Here is a 25707-nt window from a genome sequence, read left to right on the forward strand (position 1 = left end):
TTAATCGTAAAATTTGCCACTTAAAATAATCTGAAACAGTGGCGTCCCAGCCGGTCTAAATATTTATAGCGCAAAGTTTTTCGCTGCATCCAACCTTGGACTGGCCCCAACCCTAACCAAACCCGACCAAATTCTCCGACACCCGCAACAAACCCATAAACGTCATTATACCACGAACCGCGACCACGGTACCACAGAATTTTACGACTCGAATCCACGAAAGGAGCACACACACGCAAGATTAGCATAATCTGTGCATTTCGGTCGTTGATGTGCGGCTCGCACTCGCTTAGAAAGTGCGCTTATTATTGGCGGCCGAGTCAAGGCCACATTTTCACCCATCGGACCTTGCCCATTACTGACCAGAAGTATGACCAGCCCAAGGTCGTCCATCTCCGACGCAGTCGCCGCTGCTGCTGGTCGACGATCCGCGATTCTGTACCGCGTTGCCGGATCGGTTTGCGATCTTCTTTTCGTTGCACTTTTGCCATATCTGCATTTGGGGTCAGATGCCTCCGGCAAAAACCTCTGAGGGAGGAAATGAGACACTCGGCCAACGTAGATTGTCGGCAAAAGAAATGAACAAACGTTCATGCGGAACTTAATTTTTGCTGGGTCAAAGTTGCATCTGTTGGTTGTTGTAGTGCAGTACCATGAACAGGCCCAGCACCATCCACCCGCTTAAGAGGTCGTCGTACCTAAGGCCGCGACCACATGTAACACCATCCCATTGCATCAGGCCTCCTTTTAAAAATAAACCGGCGAAGAGTCAACAAACCCATGCCCATGATGGTAAAACCAAACAAAACGATATCCCTCAGACGTGGACGTCAAGTTCGCGAAAGGTACGTTGTTCTCGGGTTTCTGCGGATTGTCTTACGATAACTCGTTTGGGTTCGTGGGCCGGTGGTACCCGCTGATTTTCATTTCGTTAATCAATTCCGAAAGAAGTGTACAACTACACGAGAACCAGAGACGTTGAACCTTTGGGTTTGTCGCCGCGGGAGCGGGTACCATCTTCTTGTCGCTGCCACGTGACTAAAGAAGAACCACTCGAGGTTACCTCGAAAACAACCCAATTTTGATATAGGTTTCTGCAATGAAATTGGTGCTAATTTGAGTGGTACCACCTCGGGTGATTACAACGCAGGAGTATTGCAAGGATGGTGCCCCCTTAAATGTTAAACACAAAGTGTTCTTCTCTGGTATTTAAATGTAAAGGTCGCTATGAGAAGTGTAAAAGAGCAAAGGTCGGATTGGCATAAGAGTTCTAATTGTTTTTTGATTGACGAGGACTTCAGAAGATTCGAGAATTTCATCGACTGGATCTTTTAGACAACTATGAAAGTACGAAACAACGACTAAACAGCAAAAGTTATTTGAAGATCTTGAGTGATGCAGACTTAAAACCCTCTATGTCGTCCTTTATTATCGCTTGTTTTCTTGAATCAATCGAGGTAGACGAGAAGACTTACATGATTATTGGGAGACTTATGGCAGAAGTCTCTTTTTTCATTCTTGAGGATGGAAGATATTGGGAACATTCTCTGTTTTTACCGACGCTTAGAGCAACATTCGGATTATCACAAATATAAATTTTATTTCTTCATGTTTTCCTGGTCATATTAAAGAAAGCAACTTAAAAATCGCCGCTTTTCACCTTGGAAGTAAATGAAATCTCTTGTTCTTCTCTTCAATTATTCGTTCTGGATACTGATTTCTCTTCATCATTATGAACGATTTTTCCTATGCTTCTTTCACGTTCGTATCTAGTTTAATTTCATACTTCAATTTTATAACAAAGATATTATGAATTCTCTTCGTCAATTTTGATAAAAATCTTCTCTTGTTAGTGCTTTTAAGGGGACTTAAAAATAGTTGAAATCGTCTCTTTCTTCACTCAAATCGTGTTTTACGAATACTGCTTCTTCTTTGCAATTGAAGAAACGTTGCCTGTCTTCCCATTCGTCCCTTGCGAATGTTTCTACTTTCATCTCACATAGCAAAATTTTGAAAAAGGCAGAAATCTAAAATTCCGGTCCTTCAATTTTGATTTTCGTATTGAAGATTTATGAACGAAAATCCTTCATGTCATGTGATATTTTCAATCGTGTCTTGCAAATTATTTTTCAACTTTTTCCTCGCAATCATTTTTAATTTTTTTTTATTCGAAAAAATTTTAGGAACATTTTATGGGTAAAACTTGAAAATCTGTTTCTTCGATTTTGGGTGAAATATTGAAAAAAGCGGGGCAAAAACGTGTTACCCCATTTATATACCTTTAAGAGAACTATCAAAAATATACCTAAATACTACTTTTTCTTCATAATTGAACAAAAGTGGCCTTTTTCTTTCTTTTTATACACAGAAATTGTGTTGCTTCAATTTTGGAAAAATCGAAGCGGAGGATCCTTAGGTAATAATGCATAGAGAATTTGCGGATTGGCGAAATCATTTGTTTCATAACTTGATACTCTGAAAATCCTCTTTTTCTTCACAATGCAGGATGGTTATTTTCTTACCAACCAAATATTAGTTGAATAAACTAAATGGATCTGGAATACAGATTAAACCTTTTAGATCTTCTTGTAGACTAAGCCTTAAACAATGAGTTCGTATACACAATTGAAGGAAAGTTGAATGCCTTTACAATTCTATAAATTGCTCCCTCACTGCTTTCGTTGTTACTCTGAGATTTGTGAGAAGATTTAGAAGGCTAAAATGTGAAATTCCATTTTGTTTAAGAATTGTAAGTGAAATTTTGAAGAAATCCGGATGTCTTCCCTTTTAAATAAATTTCTTCATAAATAAAGAAAAGATGATCAAGACGTGAAATTCTATTTCCTTAAAAGTCGATGATTGATTGATTAATTAGCTTCTCTATTTAGGTACTAATGCTTAGTATAATCTATGAGCTATAGTTTCCAATTCAAATTATTCCAATCCATTAATTTCCAATGAGTGGTGGCTATCCGGTCCATTTACATTAATGGATGGCATTCACGCTAATACCATAAATACCCATCAACTTTCGTTTTTCTTTTCTTAATCAATTATAGAAGAAACAACAGTAAAAGTGTCCCAAGTGTGTCACGTCAATCAGACTTTCCCACGATAGCAAAATATGTAATTCCAAACAATAACGGTAGTTAGGTCTATTAGTAAACAGAAACGTTTACAATTTCCTTTTATTTTTAAAACATCTTGGGCGAGGTTTAATGCCGGGAATTAACGTTTCCACTTGTGAGAATATATTAAAAATTAGCTGACGTAACATTGATAACGTCGCTGTCAACTGTCACCTCTTCAACCCTATTACCTTAGACTTCTCTTATCAAAAACGTCAACGCAATATGCGTTACATTGTTACCACATACTAATTTGCTGGGAAATTTTCAATTTACAAGCTCTCAAAGAGGTCACAAGATGACCTAAGGGGAAGATGCGTTTTATGATTTAGTGATGTTCATTATCTCTAGATTTCGATTACTATGGCAAATAGAAGTTTTAGACTCCCCACGTGGGGAATAAATTTCATTTTAGTCAGGTCCTAAATTGGAAACATCATACGTGAGCTGAGATCGCCATTAAGCACCGCGGAAGGTTCTCTTTGGGCGAAAAGTCCGAGGTTATGATGTAATTATTGGTTGGTTATTATGTGGTTTTACAGTTATTGGATGTGTGTCGAAGATCCTGGACTAGATTTGGTTTCTAATCGCTTTTTTAGATCATCATCGCAATTCTTTTACCATGTGGAAATATTAAAATGAAATATTGCTGTTGAATAGGTTGGCTTAACGTAATTTGAAGTCTTAATAGATGGCGTGCGTGGGGGAGCTTGAGTTTGAGGGGAATTTTAAAAGATGGCGGTGCTGATTTAAAGAATTGAAAGGCAGGATTGAAAGTGAAGAAGTTGAAAGACAATTTCTTCAACTTAATTAGGAAGCTATGTGATAATTTGGAAGAACTGAGAGGAAAAACACCTTTCTTCATTAAATCAGTGAAATTTTATTTGAAAAAACAAAGAATATCTCCTCGTTTTAGTTTTTTCGTCGTTTCTTTTCCTATCGTTTTCACTGTCATTTTCTGTATGATCTGTTTGCTCTTTTCTATTTTGCCATATTTCGTTCTATACATGTCTGCCCTATTTATTTCGTTTGAAGAAAACAGTTACATTATCATTAATTAGTCGGTCTCCATGTTTTACTCTTTTCTTCCATTTTTCCCTTAATATATTCTCTCTTCTCATTTCGCTTAAGGAAATTAACTGTCAGCCTTAATGTGAAGAATTTTTCTTGGTTTTAGTGCTTTCTTCACTCCTTTTTCCTTTTTAATCATTCCTACTACTCTCGCCCTGCTTTGCTTAAATAAACTTTAAACTCTCTTGACAGATGGTTCCAGTAGAGGTGCATGAGCTTAAAAAAATGAAGAAATGGTGTGGTTAGAAATCTGAGCTATTCTGTGAAATCCCATTATGAAATTATATACGTTAAAATCGATATTTTACTGTAAAAAAGTTAATTAAACGCAATTTTCGAGCTAATTCGCTTACGACAGCTTCAAACTTTCTTGAGAGATGGCGTTGCTAGAGATCTCAGCCTTCTTGCGCAGTACCTTTTCAAAATTTGAGCTTATGCTGGCATAGGAACGGTTTATTGTCAGGGGAAAGGGGAAAGTTAGTGTGGCGGATTATCGCAGATTGCTTCATGGCAGAAAACCTCAGAAATGACAAGGCAAAACTTGCTCTCGAGCAGAAAAAAGCATGGCAAATACTACGAACACGAGCACGTATATAAAATCCCCTCGTGACTGTCAATAAAACTGGACTGGACACTTAAAACTCGGACCTTGAGACCGAGTAGATACAAGAATATACGACCCAGGAGATTACTATAATTCCGCAAGCTGGTACCATACACCCGCATGTAATTTCTGCGCTCGAGTCACCTTGGGTACCACCAAAGTGGTTGATTAGTGGAGATTAAGTCGTACTTACTTATTTAAATCGTTATAGTTCCTAAGCCCCGCTATGGTACTTTAATAAAATGTTGTTTAGAGTGTGCTTATGCAATGGGCGTTCAAGGTGACATGGACACCGCTTTTGTCTTGCGGTTATGTAAAACGGATTTGTCTTTTACACGGGCAAAAGTGTACTCTGAAAGATTTAAGACTGCATTCCATATAAAACACGCAACATCCGATATAAATATTACATTGTCTCAGTTCTGGGAAGAGAGATTAACGATCTTCTGCAACTTCTTCGCGAGGATTTATGGTCGCATACGTTTCGGATTTCGAGAAACTACAGGAATTTGGCAATTGGACTTTAACACAGTGCTTTCTTGAGGTAGAGATGACATATCATGGCCGGTTATGCCGGAGAAGAATCGCAATAAATTTCAATTTCAGTCAGTGACGAAAATTCAATTAAACACGCAGAAGAAGACGAAGAAGGATCGTAAACAATAATTACGTGTTTTTACGCAAGACTGCGATGGTCTAATCCTATTATTACAAAGAAGATTTCAAAATTTAGTGGCTTGACATTTAGCAGATTTGTGCTTCTAGGTGCAGCGTAAATTGCTTTTGTTGCCACTTACTTCTCTTATCGGCATTATGAAGCGGCCTTCTAGGTTTTAAAACGAAGACTTGATTAAATCACATAGGTTGGATGAACAATTTGAAAATAATTGCAAATATGTGAAAAGTCCTCGAGAAGAAGCGGAGAATCGCCAGTGAGATTGCGAGAGAAATTTGCTTGCAGGAGCTTAACATCAGAATTTTTCAATTACCTTCTACAAATACCTATTACTCACCAATATCTCCTTCGATAGAAGATGCATTTCTCTTTCGAACGAACGGTACAGTACCGGTAATGAAGAATTACCTGTGACGGTCATCAACGCCCTCTCTCATACTTTTACTTAAACTCGGACCCCATGGGTAGAGCCATCTATTAAGAGAATCTTAAGTTCGTCTATGCGAGAAAAAGCTTTCACTTTAAAGAAAGATCTGTCCTCTACTTCGTTTTTCAATCTGTACTTCTTTTTTAATTCGCTTTTCAATTAATAATTTATTTCATCAAACGAAAGAATCAGATTGAAGAAGTAGAGAATTGGAAATTAGTAAAATTAATTTAAGCGCGTCTCTGCAAGAATAACCTTTGATTTTAAATCTTCATTGTGAGACATCCCTTTTACCATATATAAATTGGTAATGTTGATCCGCCTGAAGGCTGAGATTTATTAGCTGCGGCATCCCTAAATTTATTACCCAAGCTCTAGCTAAGCTTTAATTAGGGCTAAAATAGTTTTTGACCTTTTAACGGAAGATTTGGAAAATTTTTTCTACGTTGAAAAGTTGCTTCTAAATTGAGAAAATCAGATCTCGGAGACAGACAAAGCCGTTCAATTCTTCCTCTAAAAAAAAGTTTACTTGAACACTGAAGACGAGTTGGTTGCTATCTGATTCTTCCTTCACGTTCATTATCTGTTTCTAGGCATTCACAGAGGTTCGCGGGAGGATTTTCTAAATTTAAATTTCGGGTCGAATACTGAAAAAATCTAGCTTCAGATCCTTACTTTTTAGCACTTTAGATGAATCTTGAATCTTTACCTGTTCCTTTAATATAAAAGAAACAAAAGAGCAAATTTTATTTTTTTTAATTTTTGAAGAATGCCAAAACTATGTTCGCCCGCAGATTAAATTAAATTAGTTAGAGCTTAGCTAGAGCTTGAAAAATAAGTTAAGAGGTGGCGTTGCTAATATATCGTAGTCTTCTGGGGGATTAATATTACCAATTTAAATGTAGCAAAAGGAAGAGAGAAACAGAGGAAGATTAAGTTCGTTTAGGTATAGCGAACTTCGAAACAAAGCAGGGAGTAACAAAACAGGGATTTTAAAATTAAAGAAAAAACAAAAATTAAGAGAAAACTTTATACATGAGTGTGAAGGAAAATGTGAAAAAATAGGAAAAAAAGATATAACACACGAAATAATTTAAATTCGATCGTTTTCCTCCGTGTTAAAGAATATGCTGAAGAGATGATATTCCTGAAGACCTTAGGTCATCCTTAGGAGCAGGTCAGGTCTATCATCGAATCCAACCTTCAACTAGGCAAATTACTCATTAACAAACCGGAGAACAAATTGTTATTTTTCACATAAAAGTGACCGATTCTGAAACAATAATTCAACGTTTCGACAAGTCCGTGTAATTGTTTTGATACAAAACCCTTAAAAGAACTAATAATTTTCTTGCGTCAGCCAATATTAAATTATGTCGTTGGGAAAAAGTCGCTGTTGAAATTCAATTTACGTTTTTGCGACGTTGTCGGTTAGTCGAGTGTAAACGTGGCCGAAACATCTTTGTTTTCCTGAAGAAACATGCAGATTTGACGCTAAAAGAAAGAAAAGCAAATACGGTCGCACAAAAGAGATTAAATCTCTTGAGCATTACCGATCTCAAATTCGCACTTAAAGACGGTTATATAGTCGACTAACTCGGCGTAACTTTGATTAAATGGAAACCGCTAAACAACCTCCGCAAATTACCTGCTCACCGAAACCTTTTATAGCAATTTTATTATGTTTTACCCACAGTTTGCACCATTTCATTCTGCATCAGCGACTTCATGCGCAAAACCAACAAAAACGAACTCTTCGAGTGCTTATCAAGTAGGTACCTCTCTTATCTGGCACTTATATACCCAGAGAGCGAATGTACTCTAAGTTTAAGGAAGATAAAGTGACGCGACACTAGTCTCGTAAGAGCATCTTACCGTGACACGTCGTAATTACTTTTAAGTATAAAACACGAGTAGTGTTAACGGCCTCCCGTTTAAGGAATTTGTCCTTGCCAGGTGATTCACATAAACAATTGCCGAGTAATTATTCCTGCTTGAGTATTAAATATTTTTAGTTTATTAAACTCAATGACGAGTCGACTATTGTTTCGATTTAATGACCCCGCGTGGCACTACAGACAGATTAAACGTGGTAGAATTGGTCCGAAAATTGTTCTGAGATTACTCCTTATCATAAAAACAGGTGGCAACAATGTTTACTTGTGACACTTGACAGATACGATGCATATAACATTTGACAGCCTAAAATGACAGTAATAACCTTAGGTAATCAATACAATTATGCGTATCTAACAATCCTCAGCCCATGGCATTCTGAAGAGCCGAAGCACAGGTGAATTTATTCAGTATACAATCTCCAGAAGACCCAGGAAGATGTACTCGCTTTAAGCAATTAACATTTAGATCAAACGGCTTTGTTTCTTCCCAAAAGTTCGAATTTATTTTTTCAAATTTTTCATTTTTTTTAAACATAAAAAGCTCTTCTATACACTAAATCTTCTAGATATTCTGCTATACATTAAAGAGAAGAACATTTTGATTCTATAAAAGTCTGAAGACCATGAAAGCTTTAAACTAACTTCAAGCAACATTAAATCCAATAATGAATTTCCTATACGGTTAAAGCTCGTGCTTTTTCTCTTTCTTTAAGATTTTGAACATATAGAAAATTCTATTAAATCTAGGCGTAAGAGACAGCATTCATTCTATGACATTCAGATAGCTCCAGAAGATTCTGCTGCTATTCAAAAAACATCAGTTCCTTCCAACGTTCTTCTAGGCCATTTCTGATTTTTCTAATAATCTTCGATTATTAGAAGCATCAGTACCTACTACCTTTCACACCCTGGTACTACTAAGGCAGTACTCCTACATCCTCGTTCGCACCCACTGACGTCCTCATAAAACAAATTAGCCCACAACATACACCGAAAAAACCGAAACAACAAAACCTAGATATCATTTCAGTACTGCCGCTGAATTGCGGTACTATGTGGAACACTTTCTCATTAAATCAAGGTGCTGTAGAAAGGAAAACTTTTTGCGGTCACCCGTCGGTTATTGTGTGTTCGGATGTAGGTTTAATTGCCGTGTTGCTAACATAAGAGTTCCGATATTTGACGGTAGTACCATAGGTAGTACCGTAATATGTTGTGGTACTTTATCAAGCACTATACAGTTTGAAACCACTTTTACTTGTTGCAATTTTAATACTACTATAAAGTACTACCATCAAACAAAATTAAATGCCTCGCCTAATATTGGAAATTGCCGCTTGAATCTGTCTTCACTTACGTCGATTTCGATGATTTATAACGATAGAAAGCAGTACCTAATGCAGTACTTTCGCCTTTATTGAACTACACGCAAAGTTACATAAGCAAATCGAAATTAGTTACGAACGATTAGCTATAGTTCGCTAGATTTAAATTGTAACAGCATCCGAAGTTTATGCCCGAGTACTGCTTGTTTATCACTCTTCAGTGCTTGGCAGTACTTATGTAAACGAGGCGTTAAATGGTAGTCTTCCACGAAGATTGAAGTGTTTTAAATGTGTTTAAGAAATTTCTTGATTATTGGCGGATATCCTAAATGCGAAAATAAACGGTGAAAACGTCTGGTACGACTTTCCGAAAGCAATTTTCAGTAGCCAATGAGCAGGCGCAAACTGCGTTATTATATACGTCCGGTAATAATTCGAATTGCGATGCTAATGAAGTGGCTGTAGTGGAATTTGTTTCCAAGTACTGCTTTCTCGAATTTGAAGTGTAAAAGTATCTGGTACTTACTGCTGAGTGGTCAAACACGTGACAGAACTCACCTGAAATAAAGAAAAGTTGATAACTACAGGTAGAGTAGAGCGTCAGACCGTGCATTTTCATAATTTGAAAACTGTAATTTTTAAATAGTTGATAATGAGTTTTCAACTCATTTTCAAAAATTCGAAAATCAAACTAAATTTCAAAGATCTTACCAGGGAGATCTTTCGCTGGTAAAAACATTATTTTCAAGATGACTGATATTGAAAAAAGAGAGAATAAATTTGAAACAAAGAAATGAGATATCTGAAAATCGTCAAAGAATTTAAAAATGATACAAACTGATATTTGAGAACGAGAAAGACAGAAATTAGACAAGGAAAACGATAGAGAGTTAAAAGGGAAAAACAGTGATTTCATAAAGAGCATCGCAGGCATCTGACAGAAATACAATTATTTGAGAGAAATAAACACTAAGAGGAATTGAAATAGGCAATGACAGAAATTTGAAATAGACAAAGCCTGAGATTTGAAAAAGACAAAGTCGATATATGAGAATGAGAAAACAAACAATTGAGAGCGATGAAGAACGACATTTGAGAAAGGGAAAGACAGAAATTTTGTAAAGACCAAGAACAGAGACCTCGGTAAATATTTATGAAACAAAAACATAGAGATCAATGGTTTGCGAAAGGTAAACACAGAGAGTTTTAGATAGGGAATGACAGAAATTTCAGAGATTTAAGAGAGACAGATATTTAAAACAGCGAAAAATAAAGATATGAGAGAGATAAAGAGAGGGGCAGATATAAGAGGGAGACAGATACTGACGAATGTTTGAGAAGGCGAAAGAGGCAACTAAAAAAAGGGGAAGACAGAAATATGAGTGACAGAGACAGATATCTCAAATACAGAAAGGCAGGAGCTTAAAAGAGGGAAAGAAATTGGAGCTGAACTTTGAAAGAGATAAAGAGTGCTACTTGGATAAGGGAATTGATAGAGATAATCGCAGAGATATAATACTAACGATTAAGAGAAAAACAGATATAAGTGGAACCGAGAGAGAGGGAACGAGATTTGAGAAGTAACACTAACGTCATCTTCGAGATCTAAAGACGTCATCACGTCATGCCTCATCGTCACGTCAAAGTCATTTTCAATAGTTGAACAGGTGTAAGAGTTGCAGACATTAACGAGGCCTTTTCTCAAAAGTTGAAAACGTCATTCTCATATGGAGTATGAATTGTAATTTCCGCTAAGTTGAAAATGTCACGTTCAAGTGATGAGAATATTGCGAATCTTGACAGATGGCATTGCTGTTAAAAACCGTTGACACACTGATATTTTCCATTATTTCTTAAGCAATTAAAAAAATATTTTGTTTACGCTCTTTAAATTCTGGTTTCTGATAACTTTCTTGGAATGGAACCATTCAGGTACCATTTCAGATCCCCATAACCTTGTAGTCCTGTTATATACCTACTTAATAGCTCCAGTACCGCCCACATCATTCGTATATCCTATTTTTAGCACCAATAACTTATTGTTCGTCTATTTACTACACTCACCTGGCATCATCAAAACATATTTATGAACCGACTTATTTGAATATTTCTTTCTTCGCATTTATTATTAATTAAAAATAACGTTACCGGAGGAAGGCCGTGTGATCTAACACAACTAATTAGCATTCAAATGTTCAGACAGAAAAAAAATAGACCTAAAACGGCGGCACACATGAAAGCTCCTAATTGGATTCCAATGGGTCTATGAGGTACCTGACAGAAGCTCCTTAAAAGATTGATGATGAGTCAAGATTGAATTGGAAATCTCAGCCTAGTAAATGGAAGGCTAAGATGGAAAGTAATCTCACATCATGTTCAACCTCAAAGCTCGGATCATGTTCAATGTTTCCTTCACTCAAAATCATTAAACTTTAATCAGTTAAATTTTTATAAAGTGACTACGACTAACGATTACTTTTCAATACTCGCTAATTGAATTGCAGTTTAAAATTATCATTCGAGAAAAAATGATTCATTTAAAAGTGAATTGATGTGAGGGAGAAGCCCAGTTAGCATGTTTGTAAGAAACGCCTTCGCAAAACGAAAGTGAGCATTAAATTTCGCTGAAAATACGGAGTCAGGAATTTGGGTCAACGATTTTAATCACATGTTAATTTTTCCGTGAACTAGTGGAAAATTGCGATGTGTAAGATCTTCGTTTTAAAGAATATTCAGTCAAGTCATGGTCCAAACCGAATGAGTCAGTTGGAGTCTCTCGGGAATTTATCCGATTAGCAATGAAGCTGCTTTATAAAACTAACAATCCTTTTCCCTTTCATGTAGTCCTCATATGAAATTGTCACTCATTGTTTGAGAATAAATCTTAAAAGGTACTTAGAAGCATTACTGTCCTTACAATTAATCCGCTCCTGGAGATTTATCGTGAGTACGAGCATAGCATCATAAAGGAGAGGTATTCTTAAGGACAATCGCAATAGTCCTCACATTCTAGATTTTACAAAATTATCAGCATACAGTTGCTTCTTTCTTTCAATCACAGCATTTCTCTATCGATATCTCCCTGTTTCTCTGTCTCTTTTTTAATCTATGTCTCTCTCTACATCTAACTTTATCTTTGTCTATATTTCTCTTTCTCTTTCTCCTAGTCAAATATCTGATTTTTATTTCTTCTTTTGTTAATTCTAAATTATCGCTCCTTCTGTCAAAGCTGCTTTCTATCCCTTAACTCTCTACCTTCATCTTTCCCTGCCTTCACGTTTTCAAATATCCCTCTTTGTTGCTTCCATTTTTTTTGTTTGAGTATTTCCCTCAAACCTTTGCCTTTCTTTATCTCAACTCAGTTTTCTACTTTCGTTCGATTCTTTGTCTTCCTCTTTTCAAATGTCTTGGTTTCTTAAATGTCTCATATTACATTATGTCATATACATACAGTGACCGGCAGCAAGTAACACGCATCATGTGAGATTTTTTAAAATGTTAATTTATCAGAAAATTTTATTCTTGATAAAAGTTTGTGTATACCTACAAACTCAAAACGTTTACAAAATTTGTATATCTCATTTCATATGATGGAGATTCGAAAATTTTGAAAATGGTTCGTGAGTAAAGTACTTTTATTTTTAATTTTAGAGGAAACATGTATTATAAAAAGTTGTTTAGAATTTAAAGATAAGACTAATAATGAAGTTTCAAATTTCTGTTTCATAAAATACTTTTTCGGATTATTTTATAATTTACCCCGCATAGAAAATAAAACAAATTTATTTAATATGCCAGTTTTGTTTCAGAGGATTAATAATAATATAATTTGTAACTTTTTAATCCTCTTTCAAACGAAACTGGCATATTAAACAAATTTGTTTTATTTTCTATGCAGGGTAAATCATAAAAAATCAAATTTTAAAAAATCCCATATGGTGCGCACTTTCTGCCGGTCACTAAAAATCTCAAATCTTAAGTTTTATACCAATTCTCTACCATTTTCTTTCTAAAATCTCATTTTTCGCCTTATTCAAATCTCTTGCTTTGTACATTTCATATATGCGTTTCTCCTTTCAAAATCTTCATTTTTATGCCTTAAATCTCTGTCATCATCCCTTTAAAATCAGTATTTCTTTCTCTATCAGATTTCTACCACGTTTCCCTTTTTAAACTATGTCTTCCTTCGTTTAAGATTTCTGTATGTTTGTCAGATTTGTCTTTCTCCCATATTTATGTCTCCCTCTTACTGCCCCTCAAATATTCTTTGTCCCCTTGAAATATCGTCTTTGTCGTTCCCACACTTCTACCTCTCGCATTTTCAAACCTGTTTATTTTCGTTTAAAATCTCTTACGTCTTTGTGCTTTCCACTCTGTGCTATCTGATTTTTCCCCACTCGACGAAATGAGCAACTGCTTCCTTATTTCTCTCGAATGTGATTGTCCTCATTAGCGCTCTCACACTTCTTTTGATCTCCAGCTCTTTCCGGCGAAATTAATCACCTTCGACCCACACCTTGACCGAATCGAGTTTAGCAACAAAATCATATGTTCGACCATAATGAACTTGACCATCCTCAGCAGTGCAGAGAACAATGCCTGTCTTTGTCCGCATTATTAATGATCGCTATCGTTGTTGTCGCCTCTAATTAATGACGTGAATAAAAAATTTCATAATCCATTCATAGCGGTAATAATGTCATTATTCCATTGTTCGCGGGCAGCCTTGCACCATTTTACACACAGAGAAAGAGAGATGTAACAAAGTTTTATTTACATGGCCAATGTAAATTCGGTGTAACCCAGTTTCTGGTTATAGTGTCACACATTTTTTGCCTTCGTAGGCGTTTTGTAATGGGCGTATAATATGTAAATGTAATTAAATTGGATTTATTGTCATTTTGCTCGCTACTCAAGGAAAATTGTCTTCCACCGCTATTTTTTAGAAATAAAAAAACTCTTCATTTGCCTCAACGTAAACTGCAAAGTTGCGAAGCAAACGCACTGAATCAGTTGTTCGATTCAGCTTTTCAATTTCGACTTTCACGACGAAACGTTTAATAACAAATTAAATTATTTACGGGGACTGTAATGGAGCTGTTGTTTAATCAGACAGAGGTTTTCTATTTTAAAATGGCAAAGGTTATTGCCTTGCTGGAGTTTTTTGTATTTCATTATAGTTCGTTGCTGATATCAGTGAAAAAATTTTAAGAAAATGAAATGAAGTACTGTTGGTACGGCACCGCTTTGGTACGCTACTGTAGTAGTATCCCGGGACGTGGTTGGTACGGCACTGATATGGCACCCCATGTAGGAAGTCCGAGAGGAATTTAGCCGGCAACAATCACACCAAAGAAGAGATTTCGGATTAGTACAAGTTTGAGTTATGAAATACGTATTTTATGAATACGTCGTTTATGAAAAAAAAGTTCTTACAGCAAAGTAGTGCTGGATGCGATAGAAAAAGACTTGCTGATATCAAATAAAAATCAGTAGCGTGCTGCTGAAAAGAGGAATTTCAACAGTGAGGCCCACGAGGAAAACAATTTTTTAATTTTTGCAGAATCTCAAATTTCCCTGCTAAGTCAAAAATCGTTCGAAGTGTTTTCTATTACCAGAAAAATAATCGCTTGTAGCAAACAAAAAATTAGTGGCGTCGCGAGTGTTCTAATAAAGTGATTAGGTAAGTAACACAACTCAATTCCTCAAAGAAGGAAATTTTTAATTTTTTTTACTCTAAAATATCTGCATTAACCCCACTGCTGTTTGAATGTGGAAGTTTATAAAAAGTCATAGAAAAACTTTCAGAAATTGTTAGGGTTTATAAATATCAGCGATACCCCACTGATCTTTTATACGAAATATATATCATATTATATATGGAAAGGCGCTTCGTTTTCGATACACAGGGTGTGAAGGTTGGTTCTTGACGATGATTTTTTTATTAATATTTTTGCAACATTTCGATATAAATTACTGAAATTTTGTACTTGCGTAACGGTGCCAGAACGAAGAGACTGCCTTTATGAAAAAGACTAGATCAATTGTTGAACATCGTAAAAGCCTGCACTATCAGTCGAACGCCACTGATGTTTTATCAGAATATGTATACATGTAATATGTTAGAAAACAAATACTCTCTTTGATTACGTGAAAGGCAGTTGCGTGTGATCATATTCGAACGGGAAAGTTTATTAAAAATGACGTATGTGTACGCGCTAATGAGTTTCTTTATAGAGAGAAGTTCTATATGCGATTGCACTTTTGGTTTTCTGAAGTTTTGCTGGAAATGGGATTGAGCTGAAAAATGAGCGATTTCATCAGAAGAAAAGCAGTAACGCGCCACTAAAAATCCCCGTGTAATGATTTTTAGAAATTTAAACTAATTAAAATATCTGCAGTACGTTAATAAGTTTTTAATCGAGGTTAGGACCCTGTGTAGTTAGTTAGCTAGATATTTTGCTATTTCACCAGACCAAAGGCAGGAGCGTCCTGGCTGCACCAAGAACGTTTAACAGAGAAAACCCTACGAAAATATACCACCAGAGGATTTATAACCAACACACCCAACAACCATTTTATTCATCAACACCAAACATCAAAATTTTTATTTTCCGCATAGGCAAGAAAGCTGCAAGTTATATAAAACGAACACTGACGAGGTTCAGTGCGTTCGGACTATGCGTTTAAAAATAAGGCCCAACTCTCACATTGAGACCAATATATTAATCATTACGTCACTTCCAACCACACCAACAATCACTTTAACCGTACGAGCACGGTCTAATTAGCCCAATCTATCAATCATTCTAGTCAAATGCGAAGAATGACACCAGAGGCAAGTTATTCGGCTTCTAATGACTCGAGACTAATGTAACGTACCAATAGTACGTCCCTGATTGGGTTTGGGGAATCCAGTGGCGTGCGGTACGATTTGCAAAAACCTTGAGAACTACGATAATCTAATGGATTTTTTTTTCTCTTCCAACATATCGCCTACGAAGACACCAAATACATAATTAATTAGATTATTCATCACATTCCTATTTGCACAAACAACAATCGATCTTGACCTCATAAAGAATGCTAATTTTTCTATGTTCTCATCAGTAAGTTCTGACTTTATTAGAGCCCCTAAGGAACCCTTAATTTGCCCTGTAATTCTATGTATACGAGAAACCTTCAACTTTCTGCTTGGGTGAACCAAAAGTGTCTAGACTTGGTACGAAGAAGAAGAGCTTCGACTAAAGGACAAAGCGAAGCGACTATCGCCTTCTTCTTCTTCTCGTCTTCTTCTTCTTCGACGACCAACAACAACAGAATAAATTTCAATAAAAATCAGCGCACTCATGCTGGTTGTTATGTTCAGTGGTTTTTTCCCTGGGTTGTATGAATTATTTATTAGTTTTAGCTGCCATCAAATACGTGACGTGGAATGAGATTTCGGGTTACGGTAGAGCAGTTTCGGAGGTTAAAGTACCAATTGGTAGAGTAGGAACCATCGCACCTCCACAGACCTAAGACCTTTTGAATGCCTGTTCACTAAAAGAGCTCATAATAAAGTACCAATTAGATGGGAACCCACCAGAGAAAGGTCCATCGTCCACCTAATTAAAACCACTTTTTCTGATGCCATTTTCGAAGCGATCGTGGTCTAGATTTTTATCTAACTGTTGCACTACTTTCGACCCATAGAATGTTTATCCGATTAGACACGTGAAAAATACTGTAAAAAGGCCTTAAACATTATGGTTCTTAAACTCATTTTCATTGTGTAACGGTTACTATTACATACATCGCGAGTATCGAGTGTCGTTGTTTCGGAGCTCTAACACGCTTGTCGATAATTAAAGATCTGTTTCTTAATTGTGGTAATAAGTCTCGGAAAGTAGGTCGAAACTATCCTCCAAAAGCCCTGATTCATCATACGTGGAGGAAAACGCTGGGTGGGGCCTAGACGAGGAAATTACACTTATTAGGGAGTGTGTTTGAACAGATGATGGTACTGATAGCCCCGAGATACGTACAAGATGTGAGAACCTTAAAAAAACAATGCGTGGACTTGACCTTTCTCCATTAACCGCGAGCATTTCTATTTGTTTAAAAAATTACGGGCTTTGTTTACGTTAGAGGAACGGTGAAATTGTTGCGAGATTGCAGTGTTTGCCAAATTAAATGGGTTTATTTAGAATAACGAATTACATCCATGTGAAATTTTAAAATTCTCAGAAGCATCAGAAAAGCCAACGCATCGCACGTCGAAATATTGAGTCAATTCAATACACCACTATTATTATACTACAATAACAATACCATCAGCACTGTCACAATAATCATTATCAAGCACACTCTCCTGGCGCAACAATACATCTTAACAATACATCGCAATTTGGTCCCTCTACACCTCCGTTTAATTATAAGTCAAAGTGTACATTTTTCCACTAATAGGGAACATCATCACCTCCTTTTACTGTGAAAGTCATTGGAAGAGCTAAAAACTCTTAAATTTCGATTAAGGTCTTTTTAAAAGTAAAAAAAAAAAAACAAGCATTCCGCGTACGTTTCTAATTAGTTTTTTTCTAGTAATACATAACACTAATAGTATTCTTATGGTGAAATTCATTGGCGTAGCTTTAACCTTTCACAGGCAGAAAACTGCTTTTCGATAAGCCTTTGATTGAAACTCAAAAACTCACAATGTTATAACGGATCCTAGTACGCCTCTGTTCTATCAGAAACTAATGTGACAATTTTACTGTAATAAACATCATTAATGTCAACTTGCATAGTGAAATCCCGTAATGCAGTAGGAAGGTGAGAAATGGTTTTATTTCTTCTTTTAATTTCCAAAAGCACAGTGTTACGTGCGGGCTACGTACGCCACTATTCGTTGATATATCAAAGTGTCAACTTCTCTGATATAAGTATCATTAATACCTTCCTATATAGCGAGTTCATTGGCGTAGTTTCAATCTTCTAAAGAACGTTTTATGCGTCTTACTTTATTGTGGTAGTTTGTGATGGCGAGCCAACCATCCAGAGTCTCTAAAATTCAAACAAGAGCTTCGCTAGCTCCTCACAGGGTGGTGACACCTTTGCTTTTTAGTGACGCTTCGCATGGTGGCGCCACTACCAATTTCAAGCCTCTGCAAGCATTTCTTATGGGTTTATTTTCCTTAAAGGAAGCAAGGTGCATTTTTCTCGCCACTGCAGCAACCTAATTGCTCACCTACTGGTACTAACGCGATCGTAGGCGTAGAAGGCGAACGGTACCGCACCAATAGACTCAATCACGATTTCTAGGACAAAAACTCACTTACACATCTTCCTTGTTTTGTCCCAGCACGCTTATTAAAACTACCGTTACTTTCATAACACCCAACAATCTATACTATAGCATATCAAAGCGTGCTAATGGTATAACTTTTTTGCGGGTTGTGGCTATAATGTAATGCATCTTTGTATGATGAGAGATCCCACTGACCTACCAGGTAGACCTAGCGGTACCCGTTGATGAATAGGATGACTCTTTAGAACAATCCCGAAATTATTATAATCCTTCTACCACGGTCTGAGCAGGTAAATGTTTAAATAATCACTTGTTGTTAGAGGAGATGACGGGCTCGGATTTACATATTACGGTACGGCTTATTAATATGGGCCTCTGGCTCTTGTGAGGTCTGTGAGGTCAAGGGAACGTCCACGGTGCAAGGTGAAGAGTCTTCCTCATAACACTGAGTAAATAAGTGATTAAAGTATTGAAACGTGGATGGCTGAACAAGCAAATAGCAGAAGAGAAAACGGAGAATTATTAAACGCTCGATTAAGTTCAGTTAGTGATTATTACTAATTGACGAAATCTCTTTATGCACTGTTAATGGTAGTTGACTCGCTGCATTAATTCGCGTTCCTATGGCCTGTAAAACAGGAATACCTAGAAAAGGAGATTGTCTACAATTTCTACATTTGTTCCAGTACATGTCGAATAAGCGAAAGCCCCTAATGCTCGACAACTACGCCACACTCTCAGTCATATCTCTGAACATAGGGGCTTTCAATTTCTCACCAATGTCACTCAAAGTAATATAAACAATATCGATTTTGTAGACAAATCCAACAGGTAGCAGAGCCCATTACTCACTTACCAAAGTACTACCTGCCCTCATACGTCCAACTGGAACCTACGACTGGTTTCATTATCGTTGGCACTTTTTCCTGCTGAATTTATTACCGCGTCCTGCGATGGTTAACTTTAAAACTGGTTTTTAACGAGTTTTAGGTGGGTATCTCTTAAGTGGACAGAGTAGCAGATAAACAAAACATTAGGCATTAAAAATCGGTTAAACCAATTTTGAGGCGTTACGGAACCGGTCGCCAATATGATTATTATAATGATGGGAATTGGCGTGAGAACTAGACAAATGTCAAGTTTGCTACCGAAAATCGACACGGATATGTCGTAACCGATCATAAAGCTGATGAAAGACTTATACCGGCCATTATGAAGATTACTGGACAACCAATATTTCTATCACGATTAATTAATTTAGTTGTTTCAGTTATTTCGGGGTAATTAAAGAACCGTTGTCTACTTGGTGGGTCTTTAATTTACATGGGAAGATGGATTTGGGCACTAGAAATGTGGGCATGAGAAACCATTTTCCCGTCGTCATTCTGAGTTTGTGAAAAAAAATATTATAAACGAAAGAGAGCTTAGAAGATGAAAAATAATTATGAAGGACCCTCTGATCTATTGTCAAACAGAGGTGTACGTGTAGTGAACTTTGTCATTCGAATACTTAAAAAAAAACCGTAATTCAGATTTCAAGAACTAAGTTTTAAACTACACCAATGGATTTCAGCACAAACTTATGCAGAAGAATTGTCTTCTATCACACATATCTATGCTGCTGTAGTACGAAAGTAAAATATTCACCTCATAATTCAAGTGAGGTGAATTTAGATTCAGTCAACTCTCAGTTGGCCTCATGGTGACTGAGAAATAAATTGTCGGATTTATTCACAAAAATCTATGTTGTTTACACAACTTGCTGCTCTACTTGACACGGATGCTCTATTGAAAGCCCCTAATTTCTGACGGTAACTTCACAAATGACAGAAATTAAGGGTTTTCACTCGCTTCCCAGAGTAAAAGGGATCAGTAGACATTGTAGCCAATGCTTTATAATCAAAGGAGGTCTTCCAACTCCCACAAAGAGCTAATTTCAATAACCCTAAATCACTTTTCACCACGAATACGAGTAGCCAGACGGGTACAGTTAGGTTATAAATTGTTGCACGATCATAAATCATTGACACATCTATCGCAAAAAGGTTGATTATCAACAATCGTACGTAGCATGAAAGATAATGGGATAGTGTTCATCAAAGGATGATGGTGTAGAATTAAGCCATTAGAGTAGCGACAAAGTGTTGTTGATTGGACAAAGGCAGGAAATCAATTAAAATTTTGAGAAAATTGCCGGTGTCGGTGTACTGTTATAATGGTTTGTTTATTAAGGTAACTGTAACGTGCAATAACATTAGAATTTCGTTTGTTTATTACAGCATTTAAATAGTATTCAAATTTCGAGATTGATGACGATCTGATAGCCACCGGCAAATTCTTACTTATATCCTAAGGCAATTTCATTTTTTTTCGTTGGCTCTTTTTCTGTGGTTTTAAACTTAATTTCATGTACCTGACCATCAGAGTAAAATGTGCTTCGCAGCTGCTTTTTGACTTTCCCTGATCCACACAAACAAAAGTGGCGAAACATCTGTCCCGTCCCCACAATGAGGTATCAAATTACTATTTGATACGGGCATTGGATAATTGATATCCGGCCCCATTCATGGTCTGCCCAAAGGGGAAATTCAGTCCAAACATTGTCGCAAAGTGTCAATAAGGGAGGAACACACTGTCCACACAAGTAAAGGGACAAAACAGCACTTCAACATAGTTACGATATATAATAGTAGTAAAATTAATTAGTAAAAGATTGAAGGAAAAATAAATTAATAAACTGTTGAGTTTAATGTACATTATACGTTATACAGGGTGTGCACTAAACATACGGCAAAAATTCAAGAGGTTATTCCTTGGAGTATTCTAAGAATATTTTGCCCCTTGATGATTTTTGAAAAACATCTTTGTTCCGAAGATACAGAAAGAGAAAAAATGTCGACAATAACAACATTTTTTTCCTAAATATTACGTAAAAAGTCTCTTAATCTACAAGATCTGTTGAAACTTACCACCTTCAACTAGAATGCAAGAATCTAATCTTTTCATCATTGATTGTCGCCCTCTTTCAAAAACACCAGGATCGTTACTTATTGAGTTACACTCAGCAATGATCCAATTTTTTTCATATCTTACACATTTTCCAATTAAATATTATAAACTAATGACTTTAGATGCCCCCATAGGAAATAATTCATGTGATTTAAGTCCGGATATCGAGCAGGCCATAAATGATGTCCATCTCGATAACGATTCTTTTTACTGATGAAGCGAATTTCTCAAGAAATGGATTAGTCGAGGTGTGCCTCATAATGACTAATTTACTCGAGATAGTAATTTTTAATAGTTCTTGTAGATTAAGAAGTTTTCCATGTAATATTTAGTAATTAAATGTTGCTATAGTTGAAAATTCTTCAGAATAAAGAAACTTTTCAAAAAACATCAAAGCATAAAATATGCTTAGAATAGTCCAGGAAATAATCCCTTGAATTTTTGCTGTACGTTTAATGGACACTCTGTATATTTCAAATCCAAAATTACTCCTTTTAATGTTTTTTTATACTAAATATTCCAAATCTACTGAAATTGGCAAAAGCCGTTTGACCTTATAATAGGTAGGTAAATTTTCCGGGCTTGAGAAATTTTCTCGATAATGTCGCTCTATTTTACAAAACGCGAAAAATCAACTGAAACTATTGTCTATCAATGAATAATAGGCAAATCTTAACATATAATCTTGGATTGACAACAACTTGTCGAAAAGTCATAATCTACTGAAAACAGCGTATGTATCTGCGATTTGCTATGAAACATCAAGTCTAGAAATTTGCCGACTGAGTCGAAATGTGACAATTACTGTATAAGTACAACTTGCAGTGATTCCTTGGAGTACAGTCCTAAAGAATGTATCTACTGAAAGTAGCGAATGTTTTACTATTGGGCATTAAAGTCACCACTCAGAGTGCGTGGAACATTGCATATCTATAGGATTATTTCTGCAATACAACTTATAGGATTCTGAAATACTGATTTTAATATACTGAAAGTAGCGTATGCTCAGCTAAAGGGTGTGTCCGATATCTGGAAAGACAATAAAAACTTTAACATTTTTACGCCAACTTAGGAATTTTTGCAATGTTGCCAATGAACATTCGCTGCAGCTGGAATTAAAGTACCTAAATCGCATTCATATATGCATATACAAAAAAAATTCTTATGATTTACAGATAATTCAAGATATTCTACTGATCCCAAACGGCTTTACGTTTTAGGCTCTTAAACCCATTATTTTCTCACTTTCAATGAATCCAATTCACCACGGGACCTTCTCCGGCTCGAGCCACTAAATATCATTCGAAAGTAAATTTGATATAACGGTCCCAGCTCGTGCCGACTCCCGCAGTACTATCGGTACTTATTACATGTTTTTATTACGATCTCGACAAATGTTTCTCAGACTTTCATGCATCGCAACCCACCGCATTGAGCAAGCGGCAACAGCGTGTTGGTGGCCCACGTCCATTCTCTACCAAAAGTCGTTGATTTGCGTTTTTCGATTTCAGGGATTTTCGATTTTGTTACGTAAACGATGTTTATTTCTTGCCTTTTTGTTCGTAAGTTTTTTTTTAAAGTAACAGACGAGTGATTTAAGGTATGAAGTGCATGGTACAGGTCCAGCGTGGAATCGGTGCATCGGAGAGTTCGATTAGCGGTTGGAAGAGGAATGCTAAAACTTCGTGTTATACTGGGTGTTCAATGCATTTTTCTAATAATAAATTTTAATGAACTACCCCTGCGTAACAAATATACATCCTTTCACAAGTCATTCCTCAACAAAATGCAGCGAAACATACGCTATTTTCAGTAAATTATGACTACTCCGTTCTGTCCACAAATGGCACGATTCAAATTTTCCGCAAATTCTTGGTATTAAATTTTCGTTAAAGCTTTTAATGTCCACTAAACTGTAGTTGACTTCAATGTAGGTTATTGCTAAGTCAAGAACTAACAAGTGTAGCGAATAAAATGCGAGGGTACACCTTCTAACCGAACATTCGCAATTTCCGGTAGATTTGTGGTATTCTATAAAAAACGGGAGTTTTTTTTTAAATAAAATTTCTCCACCCTGTTTACTGGCAATTGCCACTTTCAGTAGATCCTAGTAACACAATTTATAAATAGTAATTTTGAGCTTAAAATCTGTAATCAAACTTGGCGCCGAAGTAACCCGTTAGCAACGTGCGCAAAAAACATCCACTGCAGGTAGACTTCGTGAATTTCTTCTTTAAGCTCGAGTAATATCGGCTGATTAATTCAGTAGATACCAATTGAGTTATACATCTTGACTTGCGAAGTTTAATTTGAAATTTAGGAAAATTGATCTCGTCTGAAAACGTAAATCGTGTTCAGTAGATTTGATGAAAGTGCATTTCATTTAATTCGATAAGAAGCAAAAGATTCTTAATTTCTGATGAAAAATTGGTAGAATTCAGTAGATTAAAGAAACGAAATAATGCACTAAAAATGGAGTTTCTAGCCAGAGACCAAGAAACATTTAAATGTCCGTAGAACATTCGCTGAATTCAGTAGATTGAAGTTAACAAATGAAATATCTAACTTTACTCCAAGAGATTTTTGAAGCTTTAAACTTTCTACTTTGCTCTGTTGCCAAACGCTGTTAGAGCTCCCCAGGGATTCAAAAATTAAGCCTTCTCTTCTCCATATCGAAGCCACTATTCAGACTAATATATTAACGTGTGTTCAAGCCTTAAGGCTACATCAATGGCAAGCGAAAATTAATAATACCGGCTCTTGATAATCGTTATAAGCGAAGCTGATTGGATTGACATTAATGCTTAAAGCTCCCTATTCAAAGCCCGCATAATCGGTCATTTATTTATTTATTTATTACGCGTAAGTATTACTAAATGCGATTGTTTGTTAAAGGTGAAGGACCGCTCGTTAAGCTTTTTAAAGGGAGATTTGAGCGAAAGCTCCTGCTGAGCAGAGAAAAGCTTTTGTTCAATGAGGAGTCTTATTCTCCGATAACAATTCCCTTCTTACGGTTATTAAATTAATATCAAGAAAAGAAGAGAACAGCCGTTAGCGTGAGAAAAACACAAGAAACTGTAAAATTCCAATTTCAGATTTATTAATCCAATAATAGTGGCCCATCTCGATTCGTCTCAGGAGAACCGGCAAAAGCACTTCAAACCGCCAAATCGCATCAAATAAGTAAAAAAACACTGATAAATAAATAAATAAATAAATAAAATAAAAACTCACATTATCTGACATCCCCCTTTAGCAGGCATGTAATATCCACTCACTGCAAGCACCTCACACAAACATCGATATCCAATAAAAGAGTTCGCGAGTGGCACCCAAGAGAGTTCTCGAGAATTGCGAGTTTGGCTCACTCACTCACCCCGGAAATTGTGATTAGTAGAGATGAGGCGCGACTCGAGACGGTCTCGATTGCACGACTGCGACCGATAAACTGAAACTGACTCCGTCCGTGGTGTAAACGCGGCTTCGAGTTGTCGCTCAGGTAAGTCAAGTGATGTGAGGGTTCGCAGGCTTGCGCTATTGTTCCCTCGCAGGACAGCGCGAAGAAGTTTTCTTCTTTGCGAATGGGATGGAGAAGGAAATATAAATTCATAATATTTTTTTTTATTTCTGAGGATCTTTCAATCAGTGAGGATATTTTGAATCAGTGAGGATGCTTTGGATCAGTGAGAATGTTTTTGAAATAGTAAAGGTTTCTTGGGATTAGCCCAAGAGTCGCAAAAAATCTTTGCGATTTAAGAACGTTCTTTAGATTAGGAGTATCAAGAAGTTTTGTAGGACTTGTAAAGATGATTTTGGGAATTATTTTCTCACAGAAAACGCAAATGAAGGTGTTCTTTGTTCCAAATAGACAGAAAGTGGACCGAAATTTTCCTGGCAGTGGTTCGATATCAGTTCATCACGAACCCCGATCAATTAGTGAATCTGTTTTATTGATGGTGAAGATGCTTCGGAATTAAAATTAATTAACGTGAAATATGCAATTTTCCGAAATGGTTTTCGGTAATTTCATTTTTTTAACGGAAAAAAGCACATTTGTCAAATTTTAAAAAATTGAAAATGACTCCAAGTGCTTTATTTCACCCTTCATGCGCTCTACTATTGGCTTCTCTCCTTGCCATTAAATTGAAGAGATTCAAAACCACGTACCACCATGGTACCAACACCACAAATCCCCGGAGCAACATAACCTTCCAAGCTATCTGAAAGCTCAATTAATAGCGAACAGGAACCTTCGTTGGTGATCGAAACGAACCGTTGGA

At 36.4% G+C, this 25707-nt stretch overlaps 1 protein-coding gene across 1 annotated transcript in view; it reads right to left on the reverse strand.

Annotated features, from left to right (window-relative positions):
* sano (serrano) overlaps positions 1 to 24911 on the reverse strand; it is a 33499-nt gene extending 8588 nt beyond the window's left edge. The window contains exon 1 of the mRNA XM_066393105.1: positions 24662 to 24911. The gene's annotated coding sequence lies outside the window, so the exon portion shown is untranslated. The remainder of the gene's footprint in view (positions 1 to 24661) is intronic.
* Positions 24912 to 25707: the final 796 nt, after the last annotated feature.

Source organism: Euwallacea similis, chromosome 9 (assembly GCF_039881205.1).
Source record: "Euwallacea similis isolate ESF13 chromosome 9, ESF131.1, whole genome shotgun sequence".
NCBI classification, from domain to species: domain Eukaryota; kingdom Metazoa; phylum Arthropoda; class Insecta; order Coleoptera; family Curculionidae; genus Euwallacea; species Euwallacea similis.